Source organism: Perognathus longimembris, chromosome 22, assembly GCF_023159225.1.
Source record: "Perognathus longimembris pacificus isolate PPM17 chromosome 22, ASM2315922v1, whole genome shotgun sequence".
NCBI classification, from domain to species: domain Eukaryota; kingdom Metazoa; phylum Chordata; class Mammalia; order Rodentia; family Heteromyidae; genus Perognathus; species Perognathus longimembris.
Window position 1 is genome coordinate 21366133 of NC_063182.1, and position 20248 is coordinate 21386380.

The 20248-nt window shown below is 38.7% G+C and overlaps 1 pseudogene; it reads left to right on the forward strand.

The window, feature by feature from the left end:
• The first annotated feature begins 7845 nt into the window (after nt 1–7845).
• Nucleotides 7846–19863, forward strand: LOC125339944 (annotated as a pseudogene).
• Nucleotides 19864–20248: the final 385 nt, after the last annotated feature.

A 20248-nucleotide genomic window follows, 5' to 3' on the forward strand; every position in this document is an offset into this window, starting at 1 on the left:
CACTTATTGCCATTTCTATTTCAATGCTGGGTATGGGTCTATTTAGTTGGATTAAATCTTCATGGATCAGTGTGGGGATTTCGCTTTTTTCTAGGAAATCATCCCTTTCTTCCAGGTTCTCGAATTTGTTGGCAAACTTTTGCAAAATATTGCCTTATTGTGTTATGAATTTTGGTTGTTTCTGTTGTGATGTTACCTGTTTCATCTCTGATCTTGTCTATTTGGGTGTGCTGCCCTCGTTAGTTGGTCAGGTTTGGGAGGGGTCTGTCTATCTTTTTGATTTTTTCAAAGAACCAACTCTTTGTTCTGTTGATTCTTTCGATGGTTTTTTGTCTCTAAATTATTTAATTCGGATTTTATTTCAATTATTTGCTTACTTCTATTGATTTGGGGTTTGGCTTGTTGTTCTCTTGCAAGAAGATTAAGGTGCTTCCTTAAGTTGTTGAGTTGCTGTATATCCAGTTTGTTTGTGAAAGCACTCAAAGATGTAAATTTTCCTCTGAGTACTGCCTTTTCTATGTCCCAAAGGAGCTGGTACTTTATGTATTAATTGGTTGAATTTCATAAATATTGGAATTTGTGTTCTAGTTTCTTCAATGACCCACTGATAGTTCAGCAGTGTGTTGTGGTTTAGTCTCCAAGTATTGTAGGACTTTCTGCGGTGGCTGTTTGAGTTGATCTCTAATTTTATTCCATTGTGGTCTGATGGAATGCCGGGAATGGTTTTGATTCTTCTGAATTTGTACAGATTTTCTTTGTGCCCTAAGATGTGATCTATTTTGGAGAATGTTCCATGTACTGCGGAGAAGAATGTGTATTATGTTGTTGCTGGGTGGAATACTCTGTAGATGTCAGTTAAATCTACTTGTTCGATGCAGTTGTTCAGTTCTGTGGTTTCTTTTTTCAGTTTTTGGTATGTTGATCTGTCCAGAGTTGACAGTGGAATGTTAAAGTCTCCAACTATCAATGTGTTTGTGTCTATGAGTATTTTTAGAGTCAGTAGTGTTTGTTTATTGAAGTTTGGTGCTCCTGTATTTGGTTTGTAGATATTTAGGATGGTTATATCCTCCTGTTGGAGAGATCCCTTTATTAGTATGTGGTAACCTTCTTTGTCTCTTCCTACCATTTTTATTTTGCAGTCAATTTTATCTTACACTAGGATTGCAATGCCAGCCTGTTTATGAGGGCCATTTGCTTGGTAGATTTTATTCCAGCCTTACATTTTTAGATTATGTTTACTTTTGCTGGATAGATGTGTCTCTTGGAGGCAGCAGAAAGATGGATCTTGATTTTTGATCCAACTTATGAGCCTATGTAGTTTAATTGGAGAATTAAGTGCATTAATATTGAGAGTTAGGATTGAGAGATAATCATTTGTTCTTTTCATTATAACTATCTTGTTAAAAGCTGTGTCTTCCCAATTCTTGATCTAATATTCTGGTTTACTATTTAGGGTTCATTTCTCTGTCTGCATTGTGATCTTGATAATTTGCTCTGTATAGTACATCTTTGAGGATTTTCTGTAAAGCTGGTTTTGTGGAGATACATTGTTTCAGTTTTTCCTTATTGTGGAAGACTTTTATTTGGCCTTCGACTATGAATGAGAGTTTAGTTGGGTACAGTATTCTTGGTTGGTAGTTATTTTTATTTAGGGTTTGTTATACCAGGATCTCCTTGCTTTCATGATCTCTGCTGGGAACTCTGGGGTATTTCTGATTGCTTTTCCTTTATATGTGATCATTTTCTTCTTCCTAACAGCTTTAAGTATTCCTTCCTTGGACTCTATTGATCCTGTTTTGTTCACAATGTGTCAGTGAGATGTCCTATTCTGATCTGGTTGGTTTGGAGTTCTAAATGCTTCTTGTATCTGTATAGGCCTATCCTTCTGGATAATTGGGAAGTTCTGGGCTAGTATTCTGTAAAATAGGTTTCCTATTCCATTAACTTCTTTCTCTAGCTTTTCCTCAATACCTATTAGCCTTAAATTGGGCTTCCTGATTGTGTACTGGAGCTCCTGGAGTGATCTGTTTTGTCTATTGGATTGTGTTTGTATTAATTTTTCATCTTTCTCCATAGATTCTATGGAATCTTCAGCTCCTGAGATTTGATCTTCTGCTTCTGTAGGCTAGCTACTTGATTTCGAATCTCTTTTCCTTCTGACTGGTCTTTCCTGATGATTTCAATGTCCGTGCTATATTTATCTCTTAGGTCCTTCTTTAACTTCTTAATTTGGTTTTGAACGCTGTTTCTCAAATCTTTTAGCTGGGAAGCTATCTTTTTGTTTGACTCTTGATGTACCTTTATCTTTCTATTTGTGGAGACCATGAAATTCTCCATTAATTTTTGCTTTGTGTCCTTATGCTCTGGAATAGTTGACTGAAGAGATTCAAACTTTTTTCATTTATTGTTTTTATCAGTAGACTTTGTAGAGCATTTTGAGGGTTCTCTTCTATCTCGTTGATTGACTGCTCTGCTTCCTGCTTGTTTTGAGTGGGACATGAGACGCCATTGTTTGCCATCTTTTTTGTGTTTCTTCTACCCATTTGGATTTGGAATGCCAATCTACAAGCACCTGTGAGCACCATTTAAGAGCCAAAGCAGACCTTACCAAGCCCTGTTGTGTAAATCTTAGAAGTTCACAATTATATACAGATACCTTTTATACCAGTATATAAAAATAAACTTGGTATTCCAAAAGAATACAATTTTGATATAACAACCAATCCTGAGCCTTGTATTCAGCAGTTACTTATTTACTGTTACAACCCTATGAGAAATTTTTGTTCTTATATTAAGTTCTTTTTGGACTGGCTGGGTTTCTCTTAGTATCCCTTTGATTCACTCAGATTGAGCAGGAATACCCTCTATCCAATAACCAAGGGTCAATGTAATCTGAAGGTCCTGGAAGTAAACAGGAGGGTAGGTTAGAGATAGTAAACAAAATAGAGTAAAATGTATGGGGGTGGGGTGATGATTTTGGTTTAGTTTCAGTGATGTGGAAATGTGGAGTAGAGTAGAATTAGTAGAAAGAACAAGGTTAAAATGATAGACAATGGAGAGTTAGCAGGAAAGAGTGGAGGTGTTATTTGTAGGAAAGTAATTTTTAAAGAAAGACCATGTGAAGAGAGAAATAAAGAAATAATACTGGAAGACAAATGCACAAAACAGAGAAAATTATATAAAACAAAAAAAAGAACAACCGAAAAAAAACCACAACAACTTGATAAAGCAAACAAATAAAAATGGGAAACAAAAAACAATGATGTCTCAGAAATTTAAAAAAAAGCTTTAAATTTTGTTTTTGTTTTTTTTTTTTGTGTGACCAGTCCTGGGCCTTGAACTCAGGGCCTGTGCACTGTCCCTGGCTTCCTTTAGCACTCTGCCACTTGAGCCACAGCACCACTTCTGGCCATTTTCTATATATGTTGTGCTGGGGAATCGAACCCAGGGCCTCATGTATACGAGGCAAGTGCTCTTGCCACTAGGCCATATTCCCAGCCCTTTTAAAAATGTTTGAAAAAATGGAGTCTTTCTTGTTTGGCTGGGCTTTCTACAGTCTCTGGTTTCCTTGCAATGGCCTGCAGTCTGTTTTGCTGCTTGGCTGGTTTGACTTGCTTTCAGTTTGCAGGGGGTGGATCTGCTTTGACCCTCCCCCCTGTTAGTGAAGTATTGGGGCTCTGTGGTTCACACAGCTTGCAGGTAGGTCTTGCTTGTCTTCTGTAGATTGGGTACTTGAACACTCTTGGGAACCATGGCTCCTACCATCTGCTCTGGGCTCGCTGCCTTTAACACCTGGCTCTGAATTGGCTGTGGACTCAGCAGGTTGGGGTGCCTCTGGCCTGGTTTGCCTGGCTGAGAGTAGCTTGCCCCGGGGAGGCTCCTCCCTCCTGGGAAGGGTGGCCTCCTGGGCAGAGCTGGTTATGGAATTCAGCTCCGTTTCAGGTTGGGAATTGGACTTCCTCTGTGATGAGACCGTTTATCTGTCTTAGGAACTGTTTGTTCTCCTGTCTGGTTGTTCCATGCTTGCTGCTTTCAGTTTTAATTTAGAAATTCTGGCAGGCAGGGCAGGGCACCTCTGGCTGAGTTCACCTGAGCCTTGGTCCAGGACGAGCCTCCTGCCTGGTAGGGGTCATTCTTCTGGGCCAAGCTGGCTCTCACTTGTCGGTCCCTCTAGCCCTTTCCAAAGATGGCCCCTTTGTCCTCACTTTCCCAAGGCCCGCTTTAGTTCCAATCTGGTCTGACCCTATGCCGGTGTCAAAGATGGTGCTTTGCTCTTGCACTGGGGTAAAGGCTACCTTCCAGATGCTGCTCTGTGGGTGCAAGTGAGAATTTCTTTTGTGCAGAACTCATGCTTTCTCTGCAATTTCAGCCTGTCTACGCTCAGCCTGCTATCCACATCTGTCTGCTGCCTTCTGGAGGATTTCTCCCCAGTCACCGCTGTGTGCTTTAGGTGCATGGAGTTCAGGGCACTGTGCCGGTGACAGCACTGGTGTGGCAGTGGGACGCTGACCAGCGCTGAAATCTGTGTTTTCAGGCCAGCAAAGTCGGTTTTTCCTTCCTGGCCAGAATCCCTGTACTGTTAAAACTTACTTGGGATGTCTTTCTAGGAGTAAAAGTTTCTCTGGAGTGGTAAAACTGCAATGTCAGATGGAGCTTAGCTAGGGCTCTGCTGCTCCTCCGCCATCTTACCAGAAGTCCCCGTCAACTAAGTTTCTGAATATGACTGACAAATTTCTTCCATGTTCTTACCAGCACAATAAACTACATTCATATTGCATTCCAATTGGGGGTAATGTTTTAACATGTTCATTGTCAGAGAATCAAGCATTCAACCAGTTTTAAGTTGGAAATACGCTTTCTGAATTTCTATGCTTGTTAGGCAGGTTTACCTTCAAGTACTACCAGCTTATTTTGGCTTTGGGTTTTGCTATTGAAGAGATCATAAAAAACCCTGACCTTTTACCTAACTTGACTCTGGGATTTGATATCTGTGATGTCCAATGTGGAACACTGACAAAATTTATAAATCCCTTCATTTGCCTATTTGGGAAGTATAGCGTTCCAAACTATAACTGTATGAGAGAGAGCAAGTCTATAGCAGTCCTTACAGGAACTTCAGGTGCAATATCTTCCCTAATGGGGACACTGTTCGAGCTCTGCAGGTTTCCATAGGTGAGAATTGGAGAGGTGGGGGATTTTTATGATGTCTAATATGGTACCATGTCAGGTGTTGGAAGAGAATGATACGTACATACTGGTTTTATGAAGCTATCAAATATTGTCATATCAAAGAGTAAGTATCTAAAGATAATAGGATATCTATCATCCCATTAGTTTGGAAAATGGGATGTAAAAGAGCAAAGTAATTTTTTTAGTTTTAAGAATTATCATTAATTTATGAAATCAGGAAATGGAAAATGACTTTAAAATATCAAGAGATGTTGAGCTGGGTGCTGGTGGCTCACATCTGAAATCCTACTGACTGAGGAAACTTATTTCTTATTGGCCAGAGAAAAGCAGGCAGTAATATGTGTTTCAGTTGGTAGAGCACTACCTGTGAGGGAAAAAAAAGGAAGTGCATAAAGCCCTGAGTTCCTCCTGAGCCTGTACTAACACAAACACCCACACATATGCACACACAAATACACACACACATATGCATGCTCGTGTGTGAATGAATGAAATAAGTCAAGCTGAGAAATAAAAAGGATATATGAGTTCTCTCATGTGTAATTTCAGGTTTAAAATAGGAGCATGAAATGAAAAAACATACATATATCTCTTACATATATACATGATCAATCTGACTAAATTATAATACATAACAGTGTAGAATTTCCTGGTGTAACCATTCTGAAAAACAGACTATAAAAAATAAAGATCCAAAAGCTGAAGCATATCTTCTCTGATGTATAGATTTTAAGGGGATGTGGAAAGGGGCAGAGGAACAAGGAATAGATGGGTGGGCAAGTACAACATAACATTCAATGTATGTATGTGAAAATATAACTGAGAAAGTCAGGGAATAAGTTGGTTGATACAGATGAGAGGAATTTATGGAAACAGTTACAAAGGTCAAGGGGAAAAGATTAAAATTTACTTTTCAAGTTTTTAAAATTTTAGCTTTTAGCATGTGGCAAATGATGTGAAAAAATAAACAAGAATAGCAAACCAAATAAAAGGAAATAAGATGATGGATTTTTTGGAATGATAGGTAAAAATCTGAACCCTGATTGACACATATCTGATTTTCCTCAGTCTTCTTCCTCTATCTGCAGTGAGAGTTGTGGTCCTGGATTCAGAAAATCCTCTCAAGAGGGAAAGGCTGCCACTTGCTTTAACTGCACTCCTTGCTCAGAGAATGAAATGGCTAATAGGACAGTTAAGTTCATGGCTGAGGGAGAAATTCACCCCCACTTGCGGTGTTTCCCAGTCCATGCAATGCAAAAGTTGTGCATTGATATTGCAGACTCAAAGTCTCTCTTCCTTCATTTAGCAGTGTGATTGTGAGGATGTATGATACTGGTCCTTGAAAAAAATCATAAGCTCATAATTCCATATAGGATTATTTTTTATACTCTGTTTTACTGATGTGTATTCAACTAAACTGTAATGCAAGTTTCAAATATCATATTATGTGCAAACCTGTTTAAAAGGTTTCCAAATACTTCAAAATTAACTTCAAAGGACAAATAAAACAGAGATTTTTCACATCTCTATTTCCTATTGCAGAGAAATGTTCTTGGAACAGAGCAAGTACTCTGGGTTTAGTGTGGTGTAAGAAGCAGGCAAAAGGGTTATGCATAACATGACTTCAGAGCTTGAGAGAGTTCTTTGATTCTGTTTTGCCCACTGCTTTATAGGTAGGTAGGAGAGACAAATATAACAACTGCCATTAAGGGCTACAGGTCTCCTATTAACATTACCTGGAGACATACAGGAAAGGGTAATCTCTTCCATTTACAATTTTATACAAGAAGTTTGAATACTGCACACAAGGCTGAGAATGACTATGGCAGCAAGAAGAGTTATAGAAAAATTTTGTTGGCATATGAAAATGGCTAGAAATAATATGTACAATAGTCACTGCTGGTAAGAGAGACAGAGAGAGAGGAAGAGAGCAGGAAGGAGAGAGAAAATGTGGAAGTATGTGGAGGAATATGATGAAGATCTTAAAACAATACTGAACATGAATGGCAATACTTGATAATGTTCACTTTATGCTAATAAATATTGGCCTGTGAAAATTATCTCTTTGCAGGAATTTTCTAATTTCCTCTCAAGTATTCAAAGTAGATGATAGCTATTTGAATTACTCACCAGATATGGAGCAGTGTGTGAAGTGTCAAGATCACCAGTATGCCAACACACAGAAAAACCAGTGACTCCTAAGATCTGCAAGTTTCCTGGCTTATGGAGAACCCTTGGGGATGGCCTTGGCCTGCATGGTTCTTGGTTTATCTACACTTACAGCAGTTGTTCTTGGGGTCTTTGTGAAACATCGCAAAACCCACTTTCTTTATTGGCCTTCCCAACACAGTCCCCTGCATTCTACAGCAAATGACATTTTGAGTTGCCTTCACTGTAGCTGTTTCTTCTGTCCTGCCTAAAACTGTAACTGTGGTTCTGGCCTTCAAGGTCACTCCTCCAGGGAGACAGATGAGGTAGCTGCTGGTATCAGGGGCTCCTAACTTCATCATTCCCATCTGCATACTGATCCAGGTGACTCTCTGTGGAATCTGCTGGGAACATGGCCACCTAATCATCCTGTGTAACAAGGGCTCCCTCATTGCTTTCTACTGCATCTTGGGATAACTGGGCTCCCTGGTCTTGGCCAGCTTCACTATGGCTATCCTGGCCAGGAAACTGCCTGACACCTTCAATGAAACCAAGTTCCTCACCTTCGGCATGCTGGTGCTCTGCGGTATGTGGCTCACCTTCCTGCCTGTCTACCACAGTTCCAAGGGGGAGGTCATGGTGGCTGTTGAGGTTTTCTCCATCTTGGCCTCCAGTGCAGGGTTCCTGGGCTGCATCTTTGCCCTCAAGTGCTACATCATCTTGTTAAGGCCAAATAAAAATTGTCTGCATGGCTTCTGGGATAAAAGACATAGAATTATAAATAAACCTTGTTAAGATTAAACTCATATGTTTGGTTAGTATACGGATTTTCTGAACTAAATCTACAGTCATTTTCCAGTCCTGTAGTTGTTTATATTATTCCATGTTTGCTTCAGTTAATATAGGTTTATTACAATTTTTTCATATGTTTCTGTTTCTTCTATTTAATATGCATTTAATCTTTATCTCTCTTCTTAGTATCTGTTGAGCTAAGTTGTAAGTGAAGGCCTAGGTCTACACATAAGGACACATAACACTGGTAAGTTTTCTCCTCTTGGGCTAAGTCAAGCATGTCCTCAGGCTTCCTTAAGGGCAACAGTGGACTCTGAACCACTTGGAAGGATTTTAAGGGCAGCTGGCATTGTACGGTTTTTAAAGATAGATGCTGAAGTCACCCTTCCTAGGACTGAATCTAGGCATCATCGCTGAGCTACCTCACACCAGTAACAATGTCCTTTATCAAGAAAACTAACAAAAATAATAAATGTTGGAAGGGATGTGGCCAAAAGGGAGCCAGACTTTATTGTTGGTGGGAATGTAAACTGGTTCAGCCACTCTGGCAAGCGGTATGGCGATTCCTCAGAAGGCTAAATATAGAGCTCCCCTATGACCCATCAACCCCACTTTTGGGCATCTACCCAAAAGACCACAAACAAGAACAAACTAAAGCCACCAGCACAACAATGTTCATCGCAGCACAATTTGCCATAGCTAAAATATGGAACGAATCCAGATGCCCCTCAGTAGACAAATGGATCAGAAAAATGTGGTACATATACACAATGCAATTTTATGCCTCTATCAGAAAGAATGACATTGCCCCATTCATAAGAAAACGGAAGAACTTGGAAAAAATTATACTAAGTGAAGTGAGCCAGACCCAAAGAAACATGGACTCTATGGTCTCCCTCATAGGGAATAATTATCACAGGTTTAGGCTAGTCACAGCAGAGGATCACAAGAGCCTAATAGCTATGCCCTTATGAATGCATACGATGATGCTAAGTGAAATGTACTCCATGTTCTGGAAACTAATGTTATATCACTGTTGTAATTACTTTCAACATGCTATGTGAAACCGTAGCTTCTATTCTTGATGATCCTCTTGTATTCCTTCCTGTGGTTGTACCCGCACTATCACTGTATCTCATCTGAGTACCCTGGATACTGTATATACTGGTATTAGAACTAGGGAAGTGAAAGGGAGTATCAAAATTGAGAGACAAAGGATAAAAAGGCAAACGACTCCAAAAGCAATAGTTGCAAAACCATTCTGTGTAAACCAACTGAACAAATCATGGGAGAAGAGGGCAGTGGTGAGGGAGGAGGGAGGAATGAGAGAGGAAGTAACAAACAGTTCAAGAAATGTACCCAAGGCTTAACATATGAAACTTTAACCTCTCTGTACATCACTTTGACAATAAATAAGAAAAAATAAAATTAAAAATAAATCAATTATTTTACAGGGCCAGGAAATTGGGGCCTTATGGATTTCTTGGCTCTTTCCCTCAAAGCTATCACTTGAGCCACACATTACTTCCTGTTTTTCTCTAGTTAATTAGAAATACGTTTCCTGAGTCACTAGGATTACAGATGTGAGCCACCAACACCCAGCTCAATGTATCTTAACATCTTAAATTTATTTCCTATTTCCTGAATTCTTAAAGAATAATGATTAAAAGGCCTATTTAAAAAATCCCTTTGTCTACTGTAACATTTCTACCTCCTTTTCCAAACCAATGGGACTATAGATATCCCATTATCTTTGAATACTTACTCTTTGAAATGAGAACATTTGATAGGTTCCCAAATCCAGTCTTTCCATATCTTTTGCTTCTAACACCTGAAGTGACACTAAAGTAGACATTTTTAATATCCCCTACCACTCCCACTCTCACCTGTGGAAGCCTGTAAATGTCAAGTAGTATCCCAATCTAGGAAGATGTTGCGCTGAAGTCCCTGTAATTGCTGCTACAGACTTACTCTCTCTCACTCTCATACAGTTGTAGTTTGGAATCTTGTACTTTCCAAAGAGGCAAATGAAGGGATTTCTCAATGTTCTCCAAGATCCATATTGGATATCATAGATGTCAAATCCCAGAGTTATGTTATGTAAAAGGTCAGTGTTTTTCAAAACAAATTGGTAGTTCTTGAAGGTAAACCTGCAGAGTGAGCATAGAAATTCAGGAGGAATATTTTCACCTATGACTTTGATGGATTGGATGCATGATTCTCTGCCCATGAATATGTAAAAAATTACTACCAATTGGGATGGAATATGAATGTAGTGTGTTGTGCTTGTTTATAGGATTATGTAAGGGCCTAAAAGGATTTTGTCATGAATCTTATTCAGATCTTACTTGAGCCAAGAGAAAGAGAGAGAGAGAGAGAGAGAGAGAGAGAGAGAGAGAGAGAGAGAGAGAAGGGAGAGAGCGAGAGAGAGAGCAAGACACACACAGAGAGAGCAAGACACAGAGAGAGAGAGCTTTCTTTATCTCTAACTACTACATACATGAACCAAAGCAAAAATTTTCCATTAAACATGGAGTATAGTTTCTTGAGGCACAAAATATTAAGTTGCATCTACTTCCACCTTGAACATTCCCCAGAAGAGATAATGGGCTAGGACTAAACACCTTCCAAGTTTTAGTTTTGTTTTTTTTTAAATATAGTGAGAACACATGATAATAATACTAGAAACTAACAATTAAAATAGGCACATAATATGATGATCAAAACAATTGTTTCCACCCACTAATAAATACTTAAATAATATTAAAAAATATTCAGTTTCATGAAAGTTTACCACATGGTAAAATGAATTGTGTCTCTAGGCAAATTACAAGAAATGAGCTGATCTTTGGAACAAATGAAAATGACAACAGCATATCATAACTCTATGGATATAAAAAATGGAGGAATGAAATTAGCCTAATTACCTTGCTTAAGTCAAGACAGCAGATATTGAAAGAACTTACTCTGCATCTCTGGAAACTAGAAATACAACCCCAAAATTAGTAGGAGAAATGAAATCAAGCAGAATAAAAGAGAATAAAAATACTGTAGCAGTAAGCAATGAATCAAAAGGATGTTTTACAAAAAACAAATGGTGATAAGACTGAAGTAAAAATACTGAACAATCTCAGCAGAAATCAACACAATTACAGATATCAACACATAGCTCCCAGGATTCAAGATGAGCTGAGCCAGTAGGGTATGTACTGGTCCAGGGCAATCTTCATCCCCTTTCCTATCATATCCCTCAAAAAATAGAATAGTTAAGACTACCTTCTATGAAAAAGGAAAGCATCAATTATCTATACCTATCTTAAGACACAAGAACAACACTGAAGTATCACTGTCTATGTCTTTCCCTTATGCTACGAAGCCAAGGAACAGAAAAAAATCCTTGGATAAAAACAGACACATAGATTAATGAAATATAAAAACAAGAAATACTTGCAAACAACTAGAGATAACTGATTCTTGGAGAAGTGGACAAAAAACTGCATCTCCTACAGATGGAACCCTAAGTAAGGCATGGCACTATGAAACTGGTTATTCATGTGTCAAACACTGAAACGATACCCTATCCTTCAATCTGTATATACTTTTTCAACACAAAGTTGATCAGTTCTTAATATGAGTCTGGAACTTTTCAAGTAGAGAAACTTAAGGTTACATGAAACTATAATTTAAGAGAACCCAAACTGGTCATAAAATAATAGCAAGAATTAGCACTGAATTTGATTAAGTGGCAGAATCCATTTTTCCCATTCAAAGGCCCTAAATTCCACTCAATACTGGAAATGTAAAGTGGCTGTGGTTGCATCAAATTGAAAACTATCAGCACAATGAATGAAACAGTGGGACAACCAAATGAATGGTTGAAACTCTTGCTACCTATCCATCTCATAGAGGATTAATAGCCTAGTGTAAAACAATTCTAAAATTGAAATACTGTTAGGGAAAAAATCCAATTAAGGAACAGGTACATGAGCAGACACTTTAAAATGAAAAATGAAAATCTAATATATAAAAAATGTTAAACCAATTGAGCAATCAGAACAATGAAAATCCAAGTTACAGTGAGTTATCAAGCAAATCATACAAAATGTTAAATTCTACTGGAACTAAAAAAACGAATGCTGGCAATCATGGAATTGAACATATCAAGCTGAATATTTAGAGCCAGAAAAATTTAAGTTGACTTGGAGGATAACTAGCCTTGAGCAAAATAGTTCAGGGAGAATGCTCAAGCACTGCATTCCCAGGACAAACACAAAGAAAAGATCAGTAAATATACTAGTGACGTATAAGATAAGGCTATAGATCTTCTATAGCAGGGAAGAGAGTAATTGGACCCCTGCCATCTCTGCTCCCATCTGTAGGCAGCAATCTCAGGTCACACTTCTCATACCAGCAATTGAAAAGGAGTACACATGATGGAGGCAAATGACATTTTCTCTTGAAATAGCTATCAGATTGTCTTCTAGAGTTTCATGGAGTTTTGTATAGAATTTCTCTTTCCTTTTATTTTTGCATAGATATTTATTAGTGAGAACCTCTGCTAGAGACTAGTAAGTAGCCAGGCATAAGCATGTATAGAAGTAAAAAAGATCTCAACTTGGGTGATAAAATTCTCCCATCAGAGATCTTTGATAATGCTTGGTAACACCTGGATTTTGGATCATATGTGACATGGAATAATGTACAATGCTTAGTTTGAAATAGTACCGATTTCTCCAAAATTAAAGAGAGGGACAGAGAGAGAGAGAGAGAAAGAGAGAGAGAGACAGAGAGATGTGTGTCCATGGGCTTGAAATCAGAGCATGAACATTCTCCTTGAGCATTTTTGCTTAAGGCAAACACTCTGCTACATGGGCCACAGCACCACTTCCAACTTTAACTGATTAACTGGAGATAAATGTCTCTGGGATTTTCATGCCTGGGCTGGCTTCACTTCTTGATCCTCAGATATCAGCCTCCTGAATAATTCAGATTGCCACATGATCCAACAGTCTACACTAAGAATTTTTTTTCAGTGTCCTCAAAATATAAGTGTTGGCAAAGACAAATTCTGAGGCCACTGACCTGGGAGGAAGGAAATGGATCTGCAGCCTTTTAGTACAGAACTCATGGCAATGACTCAGGTTGTTTGTAATAACATCACTTCATTCTATGCAGTGACAGCTAGAATGGAGTAGACACTGAAGTAAAGCGAAGTGCTTACAGCCCTGGAGAGAGAAGCTACATGAAAGGAAATCAGATTCCTTTCATATGAGCAGGTAGACATTTACTGAACAGTAGATGGAAGAAAAAGAAATAAAACAGAGGTACTTCTGGTGCAATAAAAATGAGTTGTCAGGGCAGAGAAAACAGAGAATATTCATTTGTGCACCCAGAGTTCCTTCAGCCTTGACCACACTGAGAACAAAGCAGTAAATGAAAATACATTGATGAATTCCAGCGAACATTCCTGAATATAATCAAGGCAGTTTATGAAGAACCAACAGCAAGCATAACTCTAAATGGTGAAAAACTAAAGCCATTCCCTTTAAAATCAGGAACAAGGCAGGGATGCCCACTCTCTCCCCTGCTCTTCAACTTAGTACTAGAATTCCTAGCCAGAGCAATTAGGCAAGAAGAGAATATAAAGGGGATCCAAATAGGAAAAGATGAAGGTAAACTTTCTCTCTTCGCAGATGACTTGATCATATACCTAAAGAATCCCATAGACTCTATCCCCAAGCTACTAGAGCTGATTCAAAACTTTGGCAAAGTTGGAGGATATAAAATAAAACCTCAAAAATCAACGGCCTTTCTCTCTGCTAACGACCCGAAGACCAAGGCTGAAATCAGGAAAGCAACTTCTTTTGCAATAGCCCCAAAAAACATAAAATACCTAGGAATAACCTTAACTACAGAAGTGAAAGACCCCTTTGAGGAGAACTTTAAAAGCTTGAAAAATGAAATTACGTCAGAACTAAGGAAATGGAAAAACTTCCTGTGCTCCTGGATTGGGAGGATTAATATAATCAAAATGGCAATATTGCCAAATGCTATCTACAAATTCAATGCAATACCCAGTAAGATCCCAACACCATTTTTTAATGAAATAGAGGAAGCAATCCAGAAATTCATATGGAACAATGAAAGACCTAGAATAACAAAAACAATCCTAAGCAGAAAGAACATTGCTGGAGGAATTACAATACCCAACTTCAAGCTGTATTATAAAGCTATAGTAATAAAAACAGGTTGGTATTGGCACTGGAACAGGCCTGAAGACCAATGGAACAGAATTGAAGACCCAGAAATTAACCCACAGAACTACGCCTACTTAATCTTTGATAAAGGAGCTAAAACAATAGTTTGGAAGAAAGATAGCCTCTTTAACAAATGGTGCTGGCAAAACTGGCTCAACACATGCAACAAACTAAAACTAGATCACCCTGCACCAAAATCAATTCCAAATGGATTAAACACCTCGAAATCAAAACAGACACCCTGAAAACAATAAAGGAAGGAATAGGAGAAACACTTGGGCTCCTTGGCACAGGACGGAACTTCCTTAACAAAGACCCAGAAAGGCTACAAATCAAAGAAAGGTTGGACAAATGGGACTACATCAAACTGCAGAGCTTCTGCACGGCAAAGGACATAGCTCCCAAGACAAACAGAAAGCCCACAGACTGGGAGAAGATCTTTACCGGCCATTCAACGGACAAAGGCCTCATCTCTAAAATATATGCATAACTAAAAAAATTACCTTCTTTCAAAACAAAACTGCAAAGAACCAGTAGCCCCCTCATCAAGTGAGCTAAAGACTTACAAAGAGACTTCTCTGATGAGGAAATGAGAATGGCCAAGAGACATATGAAAAAATGCTCTACATCACTGGCCATAAAGGAAATGCAAATCAAAACAACATTGAGATTCCATCTCACCCCAGCAAGAATGTCATATATGAAGAAAACTAACAATAACAATTGTTGGAGGGGATGTGGCCAAAAGGGAACCCTACTTCATTGTTGGTGGGAATGTAAACTGGTTCAGCCACTCTGGCAAGCAGTATGGAGATTCCTCAGAAGGCTCAATATAGAACTCCCCTATGACCCAGCAGCCCCACTTTTGGGTATCTATCCAAAAGCCCACAAACAAAATCACAGTAATGCCACCAGCACAACAATGTTCATCGCAGCACAACTTGTTATAGCTAGAATCTGGAACAAACCCTGATGCCCCTCAGTAGACAAATGGATCAGGATAATGTGGTACATATACACAATGAAATATTATGGCTCTATCAGAAAGAATGACATTGTCCCATTTGTAAGAAAATGGAAGGACTTGGAAAAAATCATACTAAGTGAAGTGAGCCAGACCCAAAGAAACATGGACTCTATGGTCTCCCTTATATGGAATAATTAGTACAGGTTTAGGCAAGTCATAGCAGAGCATCACATGGCCCAATAGCTATACCCTTATGAACACATAAGATGATGCTAAGTGAAATGAACTCCATGTTATGGAAACAATTGTTATATCACAGTTGTAACTACTTTCAACGTCCCATGTGTATCTGTAGCTTCTATTATAGATGATGTTCTCGTATCACCTTCCTGTGGTTGTACCTACACTATCTCTGTAATCTTATCTGAGTATATTGGAAACCGTGTATACTGGTATTAGAAGTAGGAAATTGAAAGGGAATACCAAAATTGAGAGACACAGGGTAAAAAAAGACAAACAACTACAAAAGCAATACTTGCAAAACTGTTTGGTGTAAATGAACTGAACACCTCAGTGGGGGAAAGGGAGAGGGGGAGGAGGGAGAGGGGGAGGAGGGACAAGGTAACAAACAGTGCAATAAATGTATCCAATGCCTAACGTATAAAACTGTAACTTCTCTGTGCATCAGTTTGATAATAAAAATTTGAAAAAAAATAACTGATGCAAAAAGGCATGTGGTTGAGCAGTATACCCTTAGTTCAAAACCTGAATACCATCAATAAATGGCGGAAAGGGAGGAGGGAGGGAGGGAGGGAGGAAGGAAGGAAGGGAGGAAGGGAGGGAGGGAGGGAGGCAGGGAGGGAGGGGGAGAGAATGAGAGCGAGAGCGAGCGAGCGAGAGAGAACAATTAGCAAATAGTGACCAAGCCAATGAAGAACCATATGACTACAAAGACAACAAAATTTCAGTAAGAGTAATTCTTATCTGAAAATGAACTTTACGTAGTAGACATTTTTCCTTGGTCCTGAAAATATTCTCCATTTTCCTAGTTGTCTCTCTTTCCTGTCCTGAAAATATTGTCCATTTTCCTAGTTCAGTCTCCCTTTCCTTCCCACAATATTCTCCTAACAACTTCAACTCATGACTCCAAAATGAAGGTAAATGTGTAAAGTTGGCAGTATGGAAAGTTGAAATAATTAGGAATAATTAGGAAACAATGTTTCTCTCCATTGCTCCCAAAGGTGTCTATCATTTTATTTCATTCATGGGTAGGATCAAGGTTACTTATAATTGATGCTGGCATCGTCTAGCTAAGTCGCCTAAATTTGTGTAATTTTTTTGTAATAACCTCACTCTCTTCTTACAAAGAAATGTGTGACATGTCAATCATAATTCTGACTTCTGCTTTGCTCTGATAATACAAAAGTTTTAAAACCTTGCTATCACTCCTTCTTCCATTAGTGTTAATTCATTAAGGTTGCTGAAGGCCTATCACAGCATGGCCATCTCTGTTCCTTGGTATCACTGAGCTGACCTTGATTTGTTTTCATCTGTCTGTGAGATCATTACTATCCTGCTGCATAATTAAATTGGTTCATACTAGCATCTGGCCTTCTAAAAATAATGAATTCACCGACAGAGAGTGTACAATTGGTGATAATAATTATTTGTGTGCACTTCTCTTCAGTGACTTTTCCCATCGAATATTTACATTACTTTGAAGGGTAGTGTCATCTTGACAGCTTTAATTAAATCATCTGTTTCAATCTCTTTCTATTCTTCCACCATAAATATTCAAAATAAAAACTGAACTTTTAAAATAGATGAGCTAGCATATGGCAATCTTTCTCTTTATGAATGTCCCAAATCTTGGATCTCTATAGTTCTTTTATTTGGGGTTTGTATAGAAAAATGTCAGTGACCTTAGAAGTTCCAGCGGTCCTCTTGAAATACAAGGCTGGTAATGATGACATACAGCATTGATAATAACAAATGGTAGTTCATATTTCAGCTGAGTTGGGTTTTTATGCTCTGCTTTTAGGCTCAATGTATTAAACATGGATAGAAAACATTAAAATTATAATTCAACTGGCCAATCTCCCACTCACTCCCTCTCCTTCTCCTTCTTCCTCTCCCTCTCCCTCTCCCTCTCTTTCTCCCTCTCCCTCTCCCTCTCCCTCTCCCTCTCACCTCTTGCTATCAAGCCAGATAGCTGGAATTGAAACCTATATGAAATCTACTCACAAATCAGGTCAGTTCTGGCATTGGTATTAGGTGACTATTTCAAACTGAAGATTTGATGCTCTTATTTGGGCTGATTAGATTTTTATCTAAGAGAAATTTTACTCTGAGCTCTGTCATAGGCTATATATAAGACAAACACAAAAAAATAAATTCTCTCATAGTTTAGGCAAATAAAGGCTTTGGAAACAAAATCAGATAATGAACAGAATAAAAGAAACAGACTTAAGTAAAATTATTTTCTTTTCTGAAATAGAAAAAAATTGTCATATATGTTTAAATGACTAGATTTTGGCCATTTTTTGCGTTTATAAACACATCTGTGAGTAAGTTTGCTCTTGTGATATGAAGAGAATTTTAGAGGGAAAAAAACTAAGATGATCATCAAGGATACCTATATCCTAGAATCTCAGTTTAGGAGGAGTATGGCTTTCTTTTGGGAGCTGATTTCAGCATGTGGTGAATATAATTAGCAGTAGTATATCGTACGTTTCCAAATTACTAAGAGAACAAATTTCAAGTACTCTTCGAAAAAATGGCATTTGAGATGACAGATAAACAAACTTAATTATTTCGCCTTATATTCACAATTCGTAGCATCACTTTGTACATCAGAAATATGTATGCAATTAGAGTCAATTTATGAGGACAAAAGTTCATTTTACCAAAGAAAAATTCATGTTCTCTTATAAATAATTTGTCCATAGCACGACTATAAAGAGAAAGAAATTTACTAATATTTGAGTTTGCTTTTCAACCTTTCAAAATAAGGCCATTGAAAATATCACATAGGTCCCCATTAAATATATATTTTTATATTTTATGTATACTTCGAAATTAATTTAGGTTCTTTCATTCACAGATTTTTTTTAAGGTGCTCAAAGCCAGTTTTACACCAAAACTGTTTTGCAGCAGTATGATTGTGACATTACTGTTTGGAGTCTTCAGGGTAGGTTCATCAAACTAAATATGTGATGGAAATTATTAAGCAAGGCTCAACTGTGATTATCCTGAAATAAAAGGCTCACCACAGCATTGGTTGAATTGAAGCAGCACATCAACAGTACCACTTCACCAGAAAACATATTCTCCATGATGGCAACCTTTTTGGTATCTCAACTGCAAAATCTATTGCTGATGTGTGGGGCTTAATTTCCACATCTCCCCGGGGGAGACGCCCAGCCTCTAATTGTGGGGGACACTCGGCTCTGTGCGCTCCTCCCGCCGGCAGGAGGGCAGAGCGTGTCCCAGTGGGTCTAAGCTGAGAAGAGTTAGGGCTGCCGAAATCCCCACGCATCCCCAGCCCCCCTTACGTTTAAGAGAAGACACTCAACATGGAGATTCTGGGGGAGCCGCCTGATGGTCTACCGGCTTACAAAGGGTTTTATTCAAGGGAGGGGTTTATATAACAGTAATGGCAGCAAGAAGAGGAGGGACTAACTGGGTATTAACGATTGGCTAATGAACTGTCCATCACGATGATGTCACGGAACTTTCTCTATGGGTGGAGACCACAGCCTCCCAAGGACCCGGCCTCTGGGGTCTCCAGCGCCATTACAAGACATGTGCTCACAGACAAGAGGTGGGGGTGGTTTGGCATCTCTTCTGGTAGAACCTGGAAGGGAGTAGGAGGTGCTAATCCACCAAGCAGCCCCAGGGTGGGAGAAGGGGCCTGTCTCTTAGGTATAGCCAGACCCGGACACTGATGCTAGGCTGTTATCTAATTTTATGTTCTAGAAGTGTTTGGATTCCAGATTTGTATTTGACAGACTACTTCCTGTGCCTTATCTTGTATCTCTAATTGGAAGCAAGACCCAGATACCAACCCAACAATATGGCTGCAAACCATATGGTGTGAGACTGCTTATTGCTGGTTGTGAGATATGGGTTCTCACATTTTCCATACCTGTCCATCTGCTAACTATGTTCACAGAAGAGCTATGTCCACTGAAGATCCTTCCCCATCAGCTTGTACTTATGTGGAGAAACATATGTCTAAGTTTATGGAGTGTGATTTAAATGAATTGTGTGAGCATAGTTTATAAAAGTAGGATTTAACTACAAAGAATGTTTCCACTGGGATTGCCAGTAATGACTTGGAGTCTAGGATCCATAGTGATAGTGAAGAGCAATCAGAGGGAGGCAGAAGCCGCTGACAATCCTGCAGAAAAGGTAAATCAACCAAGAGAACCCCAATTGGCAAGCCAATCTATCTGTACATTATTAAGTATGCTAAGAATGAAGAAACATACAGTGGTGACAATATGAGCAGAGGGGGGAATAGTATGTTTTTGGAACCAAAAGAGATCTGAGATTTTTCAAGTAACTTCACTAAAACCAGATAATGGTGTATATTTTATTTGATAGAAATACATTTTATAGAAAGTACAGATTTCTCAATTTCCATTACTACCAGAGAGAGAGAGAGAAAGGGGGAAAATGAAGGGAAGAAACAGGAAGGGAGAGAGGGAGGGAGAGAAGGGGCAAAGGAATTTCTGAGATTGAAAGTTGTTTCTAGCACTGTTTCCATTACTTGAACAATGTGGAGTCTTACTTTACAGGGAAAAGCACTCCTCCATGACCTTCCCTCTGTGTTGCCTACATTATCTTAATGTAATGTAAATACACACACTTTTTATTTGAAAATAAAAGA